The sequence below is a fragment of the Muscardinus avellanarius genome (assembly GCF_963383645.1).
Source record: "Muscardinus avellanarius genome assembly, chromosome: 4".
Lineage (NCBI taxonomy): Eukaryota > Metazoa > Chordata > Mammalia > Rodentia > Gliridae > Muscardinus > Muscardinus avellanarius.
In genome coordinates, this window is record NC_137789.1 from 64,587,310 (window position 1) to 64,604,485 (window position 17,176).

Genomic DNA, 17,176 nt, shown 5'->3' on the forward strand with positions numbered 1-17,176 from the left:
GTCACAGCCAGCCCAGTACCTTAGTAAGACCCTGTTTCAAAATAAAAGATAAAATAGGGCTGGGAGTGTAGCTCAGAGGTAGAATGCCCCTGAGTCCAGTAGTTCAATCCCCAGTGCCACACACACACACACACACACACACACACACACACACAACCATGTGATGGCACATGCTTGTAATCCCATTTGGGAGGCTGAAACAGGAAGATCACAGTTTGTGGCCAGCCTCAGCTAGTGAGGTCCTTTGCAACTCAGTAAGAGCCTGTTTCAAAATAAAGAAAAAAGAAAAAAAAAAAAAAACAGGGCTGGGGGTGTGTGGTGGCAAACGCTTGTAATCTCAGTACTTAAGAGGCTGAGACAGGAGGATCACAAATTCAAATCCAGCTTCGGCAACTTAGCGAGGCTCTCAGCAATCTAGTGAGACCCTGTTTCCAAATAAGATATAATATTGGGCTGGAGTGTAGCTTGGAGGTAGAAAGCCTCTTCTGGATTCAATCCCCAGTACTGAGAGAGAGAGAGAGAGAGAGAGAGAGAGAGAGAGAGAGAGAGAGAGAGAGAGAGAGAGAGAGAGAGAGAGAGATATTACCTTACATTGTTCTGTTTATCTCTGTTTTTCCCCATGTTAAGAATACAGCAAGAAAGGGTCCATCTGCAAACCAAAAGTTGGCTTTCACAAGGAACTAGATCTTTTGGCCCTTGGTCTTGGATTTCTCAACCTCCAGAACTGTTAGCAATTAATTTCTGTTGTTTAAGCCTCCCAGTCTATGGTCTGTTGCTATAGCAGCCTGAACTGAGTAAAAATACTAAAAAGTATTTTCTGTGCTGATTTAATTTCCAAAATTGTGGTATGTTCTCTGGCTCTAGAGAATTCTCATCTAATTTGTTCTGATTAAAGAGAATACTTCACTGGAATTTACCATCTTGACAATTTTGAAATTCATACTGCACAGATATTTCTTTTCATTAAATTTTTAGTGTTCAGTGATTATTTTCTTATTTTCCTTTCAATGACTGAAGAAACTGCCTAATTCTTTGTCTGTACTTCTACTTACATACTGCCTTAGCACCTCGATGGATCCTCTTACTTTTCCAGGAAACTCAATTCCACTGGTGTGTGTGTGTGTGTGTGTGTGTGTGTGTGTGTGGTGTGTTACTGGGGACCGAATCCAGAGGCATTATACCTCTGAGCCACACCCCAGGCCTATTTTATTTTTATTTTGAAACAGAGTCTCTCTAGCTTGATGAGAGTCTCACTACTTGCTGAGGTTGTCCTTGAACCTGTAATTCTCCTGTTTCAGTCTTCCCAGTACTGGGATTACAGGCAAGTGCCACTGTGCCTGGATCCAGTGGTTTTGTTATTGTTTATTTGTTTTTGATGGTATTAAGAATGGAACTCAGGAGCATTTTACCTCCAAGCTCCACTCTCTAACTCCCCCCAATCCCCTTTTTATTTCTTGAAACAGGGTCTCGTTAAGTTGCTGAGGGCCTCAGTATTTGCTGAGGCTGGCCTGGAACCTGTAATTCTCCTGTCTCAGCCTCCCAAGTACTAAGATTACAGGTATAGTACACCACATCTAACTTCTTTTTATTTTGAGACTCAAACTTGCAATCCTCCTGCCTCAGCCTCTTGAGTAGCTGAGATTCCAGGTACATGCCAGTGCATCCAGATGAAGTATTAAGAATCCTAGTCTAAAAAGTAACTGGAATTAAAAAAAAATTAAAGCTTTGCTTAAAACTATTTTAAATTATCATTTAGAAGTATTCCCTCCTACAGATCTACTCCATAAAAAATGCCCTATACCATTTCCTCTATAATCCTTCCAGTACTACCATGACAACTCACTGCAGCAGGTTTGGAGGACTATGGAATGTGGGCTTTTCATTCTCAGTTTCATTTTATAAAAAGATCTTCAAAGGATATGACTTCATTTAAAAACTTGCAAAGGCTTTCCATAAAAACCCATCTCATGCCTTTGAAAAATAAGGCTGTCTAACATTTACTGAGTCTATATTATGTAGATTATTTCATTGAATGCTTGCAACAACCCAGAGAGGTACTTGCTATTATTATCCCAACTTTACAAATGGGGAGACTTGTGTATGTTGCTCATCTTGTCGTTGGGAGAGCCCTGAGTAGCTCCAGGCAAATCACTTCTAGAGCCTCGGGACCTGACATTGTCCTATACTCCCACTCTCAAATGGAGCCAGGAGGTTGTCTGCATCTTAAGGCTTAGAGTCAGGGTGGGGAAGACTGAGGGAGCCAGACCAGGTCAACTAGCTGGGAGTCAGATAGGTGAGCACATTTTTCTGTTGCCTTTTGCTGAGTAGAATGTCACCCCAGCACTTGGTGACTTAAAAGAACAACAGTTGCCGAGTGTAGTGGTATATGCTTGTGGTTCCAGTACTTGGGAGGCTGAGACCGGAGGATTGCAGGTACGAGGACAGCTTCAGCAACATAGCAAGACCCTATTTCCAAACAAAAAACTAAAAAGGGCTGGGTGTGTAGCTTGGAGACTGCCCAAGGTCAGTCCCCAACACACACACACACACACACACACACACACACACACACACACACCCCACCACCAACAACAACAGTCATCTCTCACAGTCAGCAGTCTGGGTGGCCTTGCTCGGGTTTACTCATGTATCCACAGTCATTTGCTGTCAGACCCTTCAAGATGGCCGTACTTAGCCAGGCATGGTGCCATGTGCTGGTAGTCTCAGTACTTGGGAGGCTGAGACAGGACAATTACAGGTTCAAGGTCAGCCTCAACAACTTAGTAAGGACCCCTGCAATTTAGTGAGATCCTGTTTCCAAATAAAAATAAAATGGAGCTGGAGGTATAGCTCAGAGGTAGAATGCTCTTGGATTCCATCCACTGTACCACCAAAATGAAATAATAATAATAATAATAATAATAATAATAATAATAATAAATGACCTTACATGTCAGATGGAATGTACCACATGTCACACTGTCCAATGGAGCTGTCAGCAGGCATTCTTTGACTCTCCATGTGGCCCCTTATCCACCACTAATTTCAGCTGTGTTTCTTCCAGCAAGGTAGACTTGCACAGTTTCTTCTGCTACATTCTTATGGTCACAGGAAGTCAGAAGTCCCTACCTCTTGATGGCAGATATGGCAGCATCACATTGTGATGGGGACCTAGACACAGGATAGAATCATTTTGGAGGTTATTATTACAATGGTTTATAATAGTATGTAACAAACTATCCCCAAACTTGGGAGCTTCCATCTCTGTTTACAAATCTCAAGGTCAGGAGCTCAGGAATATCTTGGTGGAAAGACCTCTCTGCTCCCCAAGGTGCTGGCTGGGGATAGCCCTCTAGGGCTGGAGGACCTAAGATGCCCTCAGTCACATGTCTGGTACATGGGCAGGGATGGCTCAAGAGACTGGACTGGTTGGATCTCTTTACTCATGGTGTTGGCTAGACTCATGTATATGTTGGAATCCTTGGTTTTCTCCATTTGGCCTCTCCTTTCACATGCTACCTCCTCCAGAACCTGTATTTATAGCCTCTCTTTTGAGTAGGATACAGTAGACTTCTTTCCATGGAATCCAGACTCCACAATAGCAGAAGCAGACACCGTCAGACCTCACAGGGCTTGGACCCAGAGCAGCACAGTATTGTTTCCTCCCAGGCCTGTAGTCAAGGCAAGCCATGATGCTATCCCAGATTCTGCGATGGACAAGCAGGCATTCTCTCTCTCTCTCTCTCTCCCTTTCTTTGTGACTGGGGATTGAACAATTCAGGGACATTCTACTCTGAGCTACTTTTTTATTTAGAAGCAGGGTCTCACTAGGTTTCTGAGGGTCTTTCTAAGTTGCTGAGGCTATCCTGGAACCTGCAATCCTCTCTCAGACTCTCAAGTACTGGGACTATAGGCATGTGCCACCACACCTGGCTAGGCATCATCTCTTGATGATGGGATGGGAGGTGGACTACTTGTGTATAAATAAGAGGAATTGTTGGAAGCCATCTTTGCAGACAATGTACCAGTGTTTGACCAAATGTATAAAACTGAGAAGCTGGGGTCAAAGAATTAGCCTAGGCTGGTAACCACCCAAGAAGAATTGTAACTAATAGCCAAAATGACTCCATTTAAAAGAAGGAAGATATACCTGGAGAAAAGACAGAGATTTCTCTCAACTGACAAATTAAGTAGAAGACAACATAAGGACAGTGGTTCAGAAGGTAGGGAGAATATGTTCTGCAAATGGCATCTTCACACTAACTGACTGTGAAACGGTCAAGCAGGAAAGCCTGGGACCTCTGCAGTCATGGGGTATATCCAGCTCTTACACAGGAAACACCATGGAACCCAGGAGTCTTCTTTAAAGGCATTTCATCCTGGTCAGAGAAAAGTGGAATTTATCCTCCCACTGAATGGATGAGATCATAGTATACCCCTTCCATTACCACAACTTGGGCAGGACCAGAAGCAGATGGCCAGACAATATGGAGACTCTAATTAAGGAGAGAAAGCTGCAGGTCCACCAAAATAGAAGGAGACAGCTTCCCTCCACAGTAACCAAGCAGTTGTAGACATTTTTCCCCCCAGTGTTTTGGAGGAAAATAAAGCCTCGTTTTTTATGTGATTATGCCATACAAGGTCCAGGTGAAATTCTACTGTGCCTGGTGCCTTTTATTATTTGTTTGTTTATATATTTATTTCTGCATTGCTGGGGATCAAACTCAGGGCTGTGCCTGCTAGGCAAGTGTTATATCACTGAGCTATACCCCAGCCTCCTTTTTATTATTTTAACCATCCATCCCACATGAAAACACTTTTTATTTTGATCTTGAAAGGCTTTGAATAACTTCTGATAGTCATAACCCTGGAAGAACTGGAGGTGGAAAAAATTTTCAGTTTTATGCATTTAATATTCTGGGCTTCATACAGACTCGAGTCCCAAGAGTTAGTAATATTACCAAAATAGCGGCAACAATAATAACAACTGATATTTATTTTTTTACTTTTGCACTAGAGATAGAACCCAGGGGCATTCTACCTCTGATCCATACCCCTAGCCCTTTTTATTTTTATTTTTTAAATTTGAAAACAGGGTCTTGCTAGGTTGCTGAGGTTAACCTCAAACAGGGAAATTCTACCTCTGACTCCTGTCTCAACCTATCAAACACTGGGATTATAGGCATGTGCCACCTGTCTCAGCCTCCCAAGTATTGGGATTACAGGCATGTGCCATCACTCCTGGCAACAACCGACACTTAAAAGAAGTATTTAACTCCGGGTGTGATGGCACACTCTTGTAAAATTGTAATCCCAGCCTTCGGGAGGCTGAGACAGGAGGATTATGCAGGTTCGAAGTCAGGCTCAGCTACTTAGTGAAGCCCTTTGCAACTCAGTGAGACCCTGTTCCAAAATAAAGAATAAAAAAATAGGGCTGGCAGTGTCGCTCAGGGGTAGAATGTTCCTTAGTTCCATTCCCAATACCGCAATAAATAAATATTAAAAAAATAAAAGAAGTATTTATTCTTTGGGTAGCATACTCACATTGGTGATTTACTTTTACCTTATTTTGTCTCACTGGTGACTCTGGGTTTCCTGTAGCTCATGGAACTCTGGGTAAGCAGGGGAAAAATCAGAGACTATGAAACATAAAACATCCAATTTCCTTATAATTATTTGGGCATTTTATTATTTCCTCCTCTAAATTAAAGGTTCTCTCTTTTTAGTGAAATAAAAAAACCCATCATACCAGAAAGCCAAAATTTAATTAGAACCCATAAATGCTAATTTTGTTCTTCTAATGAAAGTCATTACTTGCAGTTCCCGTATGTATTCCCATTAACACACAAAATGAAAAGTAGTGACATTCTTGCTTTAATTAGGCTTAACATTTAAAATTGTATGTTCAAAAATTATTAGTTTAGCTGAGCATGGTGGTGCATGTTTGTAATCCCAGCATTTGAGAGGCTGAAATAGGAGGATCACAGGTTCGCAGACAGCCTCAGCTACTTAGTGAGACCCCTTCCCCATAACTTAGTGAGATCCTGTTTCAAAATAAAGAGTAAAAAGTAGGGCTGGGGTGTAGCTTGGAGGTAGATTTCCCGGGGTTCAATCCCCAGTGTACCAGTATTGGGAATGGCTTAGGAAGATTTGAGAAAGCTCTGATTATTAATAGATACATTTCAGAAATAGTTGTGTCAAAATGGCAGACCTAGAGAGAGAAAGGCTTGGCTTTGGTCAGGAAGCAAACAGCTATTGAAACTTAGATTGACTTAGCTAAAAGTAATTAGCAAATCAATAGGAGAGGGGAGCTAGGGCTTCCTCTTTCTAAAGACAGATCTACGTAATAATCCAGCTAGGATAGACCTTCATGAAAGGAGGTACCTTGCCTCACCTTGCTGGGGGAGGTACCTTACAGGGTAAGGGGAGGAACCTTACAGGGACCTTTACCACGTCAGAATTATGTAAACAAGATGGAGGTCATGGGTATAAAAAAATTCTGGCCCACGTGTGTTCCTTTGGGTGTATTCGCTCAAATCCCCCCCTCCCCCCATGCCATTTCTGAATGGCATGGGGCTTTAACTGTCATCTGTATTTCTATCTTTTTAATAAACTTCTTTAAATCTACAGCAAGAGTCTGAGCTAACATGTTTTTACCCTTAGCTCAGGACAAGAACCCGCGGTTTTTCTATTTTTGGTTGTTTTGGGTTTTGTTGTGGTTTGAGGGAAATTGTGTCCGGGACCCTAACAGGGGTTCCCGGGAACAGTTTCCCCACACCCATAACATTCCCACACTGTAACATATTTCACCGTAACACCCAGTACCGTGGGAAGGAAAAAAAAGAATTATTACAGTTTGTTAAGAATCAGTACACATCACTGGGCTCATTTTAGAGAGCCATAGTTTAGGTGTTAAATGTTCCCCAAAGACTCATATGTTAAAAACTTGGTCCCCAGAGTACTGCTCTTGAGAGGTGGAATCCTTTGTAGGTGGGGGCTACGGGGTAGTCGAACCAGCCCTTCCCCTTCCTCTCTTTTGCTTTCCAGCCACAGATGAGCAGTTGCTCTGGCTGGGCTGTGCTGGCTCCACACAGACACAAAAGCAGCAGAGTCAAATGGTCATAGACTGTGAGTCAAAGGAAACTTTTTTTTTTCTTATAAGCTAATTATTTCAGGTATTTGTTAAAGTAATGGTAAGCTAACCCACAGGGAAACCAGAGAAAAGAACTGAGTCTGTTCCTTGCTAATATTCCCCTTTGGACAGGCCAGGGAGCTGCGGTAGAGCATGGCTCTAAAGATGCCAGTGGTCCCCAGGCTGAGGAGTGTTTGTGTCATATAAAAAAGGCCCAGAGAAGGTCCAGATTTTGTGGGGCATGAGCTATTGTTCTCCCAATTCCTTGTAGTAAGACATATGAAAGCTAAAGCTGTATTAATTTATTTTGTTATTGGGTATGATTTCAATAATAATAATAATAATAATAATAATAATAATAATAATAAGCCGGGGTTTGGTGGCGCACGCTTGTAATCCCAGCATTTGGGAGGCTGAGACGGGAAGATCGCGGTTTGCAGACAGCCTCAGCTACTTAGTGAGGCCCTGTGGAACTCAGTCCCTGTTTCAAAATAAAGAATAAAAATTGGGCAGGGGGTGTAGCTCGGAGGTCAAATGCCTCTGGGTTCCATTCCCAGACCCGCAAAAAAAAAAAATTATTATTATTATTGTTGTTGTTTTATTAGTGTATTGCAATTATACATCATAGTGAGGTTCAATGTGATAAAAACATACATATATAAGCTCATACATACATACATCTCATCCTACTCCCACTCCTCCTTCCCCACCACTGCTGTCCAGATCTTTTTCTGCATTATTTATAGTCTGTTACGTTTCCTGTTTATCTCCTGCTTCCACATAACTTCACAGGAAGTGAATGTTTTTTGGGTTTCAAAGTCTGGGCCCTGCAGAGCATGGAGGGGTGAACAGAAAGGAGCATTGCAGATAGGAAGAGATAGGAAATTCTTAATGGAAGACTGAGAGAGAAAGAGAGAGAGAGAGAGAGAGAGAGAGAGAGAGAGAGAGAGAGAGAGAGAGAGAGACTGTGGCTTGAACCCAGAGTGTTCTACCTTCAAATTATATCCTCTGCCCTATTTTATTTATTTGTTTGTTTATTTACTTATTTATTTATTTTGTGTCGTGCTGAAGATGAACCCAGGGGTATTCTACCTCCAAGCTATACCCCCAGCCTAATTTTTTATTTTTTATTTTGAAACAGGGTCTCACTAAGTAGTGAAGGGCTTAAGTAGCTGAGGCTGGCTGTGAATATGCAATCCTCCTGTGTCAGCCTCCCGAGTACTGGGATTACAAGCATGTGCCACCATACCTGGTTCTATTTTATTTTTTGTACCAGTATTGGTTATGGCCTAGGAAGATTTGAGAAAGCTCTGATTATCGTATTTCAAAAATTGGTGAAAGGACGTGGTTTCTGCCCAAAAAAGCAGTCAACTCTTCCAATGTAAATTAACCTAGCTAAAGGTAATTAGCAAGTCCATAGGAGAGGGGAACTAGGACTTCCTCATCCTTATTCTAAAGACAGGTTTACATAATAATTGGATAATGTAGCTGGGATGGGAGGAGGGGATTGATCTTTGACCATGACCTTCCTGAAAAGAGACACCTAGGTGGGAAAGTACACCTTGGAGGGAAAGTAAGGGGAGGTGCCTTACAGGGTTTTTACTATATCAGAATTACGTGAACAAGATGGAGGGTGTCTTGTATAAAAAGTCTGTTCTGTGTTTTGTATCTCAGTGATTCGCTCGAACCATCCCCTTATGTTAGCCCTAACATGAGGCTGTAATTATCTTCTGTATTTCTATCTTTTTAATAAACTTCTTTAAATCTTCAGCAAGAGTCCGGGCTAATGTGTATTTATCCCTAGCTCAGGACAAGAACCTGCACTTTTAATCTTTTTATCTTTTTTGTGTGTTTTTTTGTGGTTTGAGGGAAATTGTTCCGGAACCCTAACAGGGGTCCCCGGGGACAGTTTCCCCAAACCATAACATTTTTTGTTTGGAAACAGGATCTCACTGAGTTGCTGAAAGCCTCACTAAGTTGCTGCTGCTGACATGGTACCTGTACCAGTATTGGGAATGGCCTAGGAAGATTTGAGAAAGCTATGATTATTAATATTTCAAAAATTGGGTGAGGGGAAAATCTGTGCAAGGACTTGGTTTCTGCCTAAAAGCAGGCAACTATTCCAATGTAAATTAACATAGCTAAAAGTAATTAACAAGTCAATAGGAGAGGAGAACTAGGCCTTTCTCTATCTAAAGACAGATCTACATGATAAGCCAGCTAAGATGGTTTCCTTCATGAAAGGAGACACTTTGCCACACCTTGCTGGGGGAGGTACCTTACAGGATAAGGGGAGGTACCTTACAGGGGCGTTTACCATGTCAAAATTATATAAACAAGATGGAGGTCATGGGTATAAAAATTCCGGTCCACGTGCTGTATCTGGGGAGTGGTGAGTTGGCCTGGGCCATCTTCCCCCCTCATGCCATTTTGGGATGGGGCTGTAACTATTTTCTGTATTTATATTTTCTGTATTTCTATCTTTTTAATACATTTCTTTAAATCTTCAGCAACTGTCCAAGCTATGCATATATATTCTTAGCTTAGGACATGAACCCGTGGTTTTTCTGTTTTTGGTCATTTTGGGTTTTGTTATGGGTTGGGGGAAAGTGTGTCCGGGACCCTCGTAGAGGTTCCCTGGGAACAGTTTCCCCACAACCATACTCTCTCCAAACCGTAACAGTACCTACAATCCTTCTGTTTCAGCCTCCCCAGTACTGGATATATAAGCATGTGTCATCATGCCCAGATGGAAGATTTCTTTTTTGTAAACAGTAATACTTTGTTTTTAATTTTAATTTTCCAATTTTTTGTGTAGCTCATATAGAAAACAGAAATGGCAACCACTGTAGGATAGATTTCATACCTGGACACAAAACGTGCATAAAGTGAGAATCTGTCTCTCTAGATTTGAGGTAGAAGTTTGCCTCATGACCTCGATTATCTGGTGAGCTAAAAAAATTCACTGAGTTTCTGTCTTTTCTACTTTTTACTTGTTATGAAGACAGGAGGGACAATGTCCAAGCTCTTTGCTTTGCTTGTTGGAGCTGAAACTGGAAATTCCAGTTGGTGACTGAACCCAGGGAATTCTACTTTTTTTTTTTTTTTTTTTTTGGTACTGAGGATGGAACCCAGAGGCCTTCTACCTTTGGGCTACATCCCTAAACCTAATATATTTTATTTGGAAACAGGGCCTCACTAAGTTGCTGAGGCTACCTTCGAACCTGGATCCTCTTGTCTTAGCCTCCCAAGTACTGGGATTACAAGTGTGCACCATCAAACTTGGTGGCATTCTACTTCTGAACTATACCCCCAGCACTTTTTTTTTTTGAAACAGGGTCTCCTAAAGTTGCCAAGGGTCTAAGTTGCTGAGGCTGGCCTTGAACCTGTGATCCTTGTGTGTCAGCTTTTCAAGTACTGGGATTACAAGAGTGCACCACCATGCTCTGCTCTAGTTGATTTTTGTGATGGATATTATCCTAAAGTTTGTAGATGGAGGCACTGTGGCTCTGTGCTATCGAGGGACCTACTCAAAATTACTCAGCTTTCAAATGGAAGAACTAACTTTAAACTTAGATTCTCTAACTTCAAATTCAGAGCCCTTTTTCTCACATCTTAATTATCACATAAAATACAGTTTCTTTATTCCCAGGAGTCTATGAAAGAGCTGGGGAATAAATTTGGCTGATTTAGGAAACAAGTATATGAGACTTCAGAGGAGACTGTAGCTCTTTCTGGTTGAAGGAAAACAAAGAAGGTCCTAAGTAATAGCAAATTTCAAATAACTAAAATAGTTTTTTTTTTCATGTTGTTTTTAGTTATCCTGGTGTTTAGCCTTTTATCAAGTACTTTAAGGCTCCAACTTGTTTCTAGGGTTATTTTAAACTTCAGCATTCTTCTCCTTAGGAGTTCCTGAAATAAATTTAATGGGTATGTAAAATTTTTAAAAATATGAAATAAAAGCTAGATATGGTGGTGCACACCCAGTAATCTGAGTTCTTTGGGGGGGGGGCTGAGACAGGAGGATTTCAGATTGAAGGCCAGTCTCCCCAACAGGACTCTCTTTCTTTTCTTTTCTTTTCTTTTTTGGTGGTACTGGGTGTGGAACCCAGAGGCTTTCTACCTCCGGGCTATACTCCCAGACCTATTTTATATTTTATTTGGAAACAGGGTCTCACTATGTCGCTGAGAGCCTCACTAAGTAGCTGAGGCTGGCTTTGAACCTGCGTGATCCTCCTGTCTCAGCCTCCCAAGCGTGGGGATTAGAAGCATGCGCCACCATGCCTAGCTAACAGGACTCTATTTCAAAATAATGCAAAGGGCTTGGGTGTAGTGTTATATGCAGAGTTAGTGAGAAATGAGAGACTTGAGAGTCCAAGGGAATTTGCCAACTGAAGCCTTTATTAGCTGGCCAGGGGCGGAGCCCTCAGTCTAGAAATCAGAATAGAGGGGCGCGCTGATTCGCTAGCATTAGGGGCTTATAAGGGAGAAAACCAGAGGGGGTGAGCCGTCTATTAAGCAAGCAGGTGTACAGAAGCAGAAATTTGCAAGTTAGCATATCTCTGTGGTCAAGTGCTGAGTGAGGCCTAAGCTCCACCCAAGGTCAGAGGGTGGAGGACTTGTTGTGGGAGGAATCCCACAAAACAGGAATTTTAGGTAGCTGAGATAAACCATTTGCTTTGGGCAGTGGAGTGGTCCCCTAGCTGCAATTAAGCTAGATCATTCCTAGAGGTACTAGGTTAAACTTTAGATTATCAGTTTAAAACAGGAGGGAGGGCTTAAGGGGATTTAGTTACACGATAATGAATGTCAGGAGAGACAAAATGGAGTCTCTTCTGCTTCCACAGTAGCTTAAAGGCAGAATGCCCTTGGGTTAAAAAGAAGGAAATAATATAGAAAAATCAATTTCAATATTCTGGTCAGCATTCTTATAGATATCACTAATAGATAGTCCACATAACTTAGAGGAAAGAGTTTTCTTTTATGGTTTTCGTTTCCATCTATGTGAGGCCAGGGACCACAGATCTCAGGTTATGACGGTAGGAAGCAGAGAAAGGGAGAGCACATGGGCTGTGCTCCTCAAATCATGGAGATAGGAAGCAAGACAGGGAGCGAGGAAAAGAGAAACCATTTGTAATCCTATAGGCAGCACTCCCAGGAACCCAGCTTCTCCAGCCACACCCTTCTGGCCTGGGCCTCTACCTAAATGAATCCACTGTAATCCATTACCATGGATTTATCCACTACTGGGATTACATCTCTCATGACTGAACTATATCAACCCTGATATTAATAAATAAACTCTTTTTTTAGGTGGTACTGGAGATAGAACCCTTCTACCTCTGGGGTACACTCTCAGACCTATTTTATATTTTATTTGGAAACAGGGTCTCTTAAGCCAGTGCGGCTGGCTTCGAACCTGAGTGATCCTCCTGTCTCCACCTCCCAAACGCGGGGATTACAAACGTGTGCCACCACGCTCAGCGCTAATAAATGAACTCTTTAGAGGACATTTTATATCTAATTATGATGCTGATATAGTAAGAGTAAATATTATTAAAACTTTTGAGCTGGGCAAGAGAATATTCCTGTAATTCCAGTACTTGTGAGGCAGAGACAGAAGGACTGCAGATTTGCAGCCAGCCTCAGCAACTTAGTGAAGCTGTCAGGAACTTAGCAAGACCTTGCTTCAAATTAAAAAATAAAAATAGGGCTGGGGGTGTTGCTTGGAGTTAGAATGTCCCTGGGTTCCATCCCCAGTACCACAAAAAAAAAAAAAGAAGAAGAAGAAAGAAAGAAATAGTATATATGATGCTGAGGTTGGTCTCAAACTTGGAATTCTCCTGTCTCAGCCTCCCAAGTACTGGGGTTACAGGCTTGTGCCTCCACCTGGCTAAATAGTTACTAATATAATTAGAAAAGGTGGCTGAAAACTCAAACTCAGGCCACCTAACTCATGGACTTGATTTTTTTAATATTTACACATTTTTACTAAGGTATAGTTGACAAATTAAAATTATGTGTTTTTATAGTGTACAACTTGATGTTTGATACATGCATATATTGTAAACTACTTAAATCATACTTACCTTTTTTTGTTGTGAGAACATTTAAGATCTCTTAGCAGTCACCTTGCTGTATAAGAGATCTCAAAACTGGATTTTTTTTTTTTTTTGCAGGATTGAACTCAGGAGGATTCTACTTCTCAGCTACACCCTCAGCCCTATTTTATTTTTTATTTGGAAGCAGAGTGTTATTAAATTGCTGTGAGCCTCCCTAAGTTGTTGGGGCTGGCCTCCAACCTGTAATCCTTCTGTCTCAGCTTCCCAAGTATTGAGATTACAGGCTTGTACCATAATGCCTGGCTCAAGATTAGATTTTTAACCATCTACATTTTCATCAGATTCTAAAAGACATCTCTGGCTCAGAAAAGATGAAAAGGCATTACCACCTGCTTTTAATGGGGACTAGCTACAGGCTCCAGATCTCTTCTATAATTATAGCTCTAGGATTCTATATTGTGTTGCTATTATCTTTTGCAAAAATGGCACCTAACTTCATTTTAACTCTTTGCATCCTGGATCATTTAGATAAAGAGTCTACTTTAATCTTGTTAAAGCAAGATGTTTCCTCACAAAATTAAATCAGCTTGATTTTTTGTTGTTGTTCTTGATGGTTTTGTTCTTGTTCTTGATGATTACTTATTGGGTCTGGAATTATTCAGCCTCTCTGATTGCAGCTTAGGCTCAGTGGTTGAGTGCAGGTTTAGCATGCATAAGGCCCTGGGTTCAATCCTCCAGCTCCCCCCCCCCAATTAAAAAAATTGCAGCCTAATTTCTTCTTAGATAATTTCTCAAGGCTAATGGAATGGCCCTACTACTGGCAGGGCTCTGATTTATTGGTTTGCTGTTTCCCTCTGTAGTGGTGGCATGGTCCTTCTGATGGTGGCTTATTTATAAAACAGTTACATTTATGAAGACTCTGAAATGGGTTTTCATGCTCACAAAGAGGAAATGGCTCTTTGGAGAATAATGGTTGATTACTTGTTCAGTAAGAGCAAAGTTTTCCATTTCCACAAAGTAGAATTTTTAGGCTGTTTATGCAATTTCTCTCAGTGCTTCAGTGTCTGGGAACTTCCCAGGGCAATTTCAAGCAAGTTTAAAAGAAAGTAAGAAGCTCCCAAAGACAGTCACAGTAAGCAGAACATTCCCAGCAGGCACTTGGATTCTACACAGCCAGCTCAGGGCCAGCACTAGCATGACACAGAGTTCATAGCCTTACGTTTCTGGCTCCATAAACATTCATACTGCTACAATCCCAAACAACTGACCACACAGCTTAGAGGAAGGAAGATTTATTTGCTCAGTTTTGGGAGATTTTTGAGTTCAGTCCATGTGAGGCTGAGTCTGCAGATTTCAAGGCATGGAAGGGGAAGCAGAGAGAGGGAGAGAATAAGTGCTCTGCTCTCACATTTTGGTGCCTTGGAAGTAAGAGAGAGCAAGCAAAGGGATTCAAAGATAAAAAGTACAGTCCCTATGGCCACACCCCCAGGGACGCACCTTCCCCAGATACACTCCACATGTGTAGGTTATCACCCAGCAAATCCTTTACAATTTATCCACTGGAGAGATGACAACCCTCGTGACTTAACATTGAACTCAACTTTGAATATTAATACATGAGCTCTTCAGGGGACATTCTGTAATTAACCATAACACCTCTTCTGCCCATCTTTCCACCTTAGCCTGGAAGATAAACTTCCCCTGAGCCTTATTCTCCAATGCAGAAGCTCTAATGAGAGCTGTGATCAGGATTAAAGAAAAGCAGAAGAAAATGAGCCAAATGCTCCCCCATGGGCTTTTTAAAATTTTTTATTGGTGCAGTGTAGTAATATATCTTAATAGGATACAAGATGGTAGAGACATACATGCACCCATCACCCAGTTAGCCCTTACCCATGAACTTACTTTCCTTCCTTCCCTCCTTCTCCTCCTCCTCCTCCTCCCCTTCTCCTTCTCCTTCTCCCTCTCCCTCTCCTCCTCCTCCTCCTCCCCTTCTCCTTCACCTCCCTCCCTCTCCTCCTCCTTCTCCTCCTCCTCCTCCCCTCTCCTTCTTCTTTTTTTCCTCCTCCTCCTCCTCCTCCCCTTCTCCTCCTCCCCTCTCCTTCTCCTTCTCCTCCTCCTCCTCCTCCTCCTCCTCCTCCTCCTCCTCCTCCTCCTCCTCCTCCTCCTCCCCTTCTCTTCCCTCTCCCTCTCCCTCTCCCTCTCCCTCTCCCTCTCCTTCTCCCTCTCCTTCTCCTTCTCCTTCTCCTTCTCCTTCTCCTTCTCCTTCTTCTTCTTTTTCTTTTTCCTCTTCTTCTCATTATTTTCTTTTTGGCCAGGGTCTTCTATTTTGCAGCAGGCTGGCCTTCAACTTTTGTGCTCAAACAGAGACTTACAGGTACTTCTTGAGTTGAGATGACCCCTTAATCCTTTATATCAAAAACCAATGGCTTACTAGATATTTTGACAGTAGATATGATTTAACTTAAATGGTTCATTTGATATGCACAGAAATAGAATTTGTTAATTTCAATACTTGTCATATTAAAAGAAAACTCTTCTTGCATGGGGTTCTTATGTTTATTAGTTACTTAACATTTTTTTTCTTTTGTAGTGCTGAGGGTCAAAGCCAGGGCCTCATGCATGGTAGGTAAGCACTCTACCACTGAGCTACATCCCTAGCTCTTTTTATTTCTCTAGTCAAAGCCTTGACAAATTGCCCAGGCTGGCCTTGAACTTGCTGACCTTTTTCCTTAGCTTCCTGAGTAGGTGAGATTACAGGTGTGCATCACCACGTCTCACTAATTTATTTAGTTTATCAATTTATTCAAATCCTATTTGGTTCCAGGCAAGAGGAAGATTATAAGTAGAGGTTGTTTAAGAAAAATGAAGGAATATTTAGAACTGGGAATTCTTGCTCAAGAAAATAGTTTAGTTAATTTTCAATTAACTAGAAATGTGAGGCAATCTTTTTGCATAATGTAGATAATTTAACAAATACTTGAATGAATGTTAAAAAAGCATGTAGTGTTAATTCCTGGCAGTTAAAAGTCTCTGTGAACAATATTAACCCTGCCTTTTTTTTTTCCATTTTTTTGTACTAGGGATTGAACCCAGAGGCATGCTACCTTTGAGCTACACCCCCAATCCCATTTTATTCCTTATGTGGAAACAAGTTCTCCCTAGGTTGCTGAGAGCCTCGCTAAGTTTCCGAGGCCAGCTTTGAACCTGTGATCCTCCTGTCTCAGCCTCCCAAGTACTGGGATTACAAGTGTGTACCACCATGCCTGGCTCCCTCACCCTTGTTTTTAAGATCCTTCTTAAAGAGGAAAAAAAATTATTTTTTATGGTACTGAAGATGGAAACCAGGGACATTCTACCTCTGAATTATACCCATAACCCTATCTTATTTTTTTTTTTTATTTTGAAACAGAATCTCACTAAGTTATGGAACTGCCAACCTGCAAACCTGTCTCAATCTTCCAAGTACTGTGATTACAAGTATGTGCCACCACACCTGACTTTAAAAAGGAAATTTATTTATTTATTTACTTTTTGGTATTGGGGATAGACCCAGCGCATTCTACCTCTGAGCTACACCCCCAGCCTTTTTATTTGCATTTTTTTTTTGGTACTGGGGGTGGAACCCAGGGGCTTTTCTACCTCTGGGCTATATTCCCAGACCTATTTTTATATTTTATTTGGAAACAGGGTCTCACTAAGTTGCTGAGAGCCTCACTTAGCTGAGCCTGGCTTTGAACCTATGTAATCCTCCTGTCTCAGCCTCCTGGGATTACAAGTGTGTGCCACCATGCCTGGCCCAGCCTTTTTATTTGACTAACTTATTTTAATTAGTTTTTGTGTGGTAAGAGGGATTGAACCCAGGGAATTCTATTGTCAAACTATACCCCTAGCCCTATTTTAATTTTTATTTTAAAACAGGGTCTTTCTAGGTTAATGAGAGTCTCACTACTTGTTGAAACTGTCCTCAAACCTATGATCC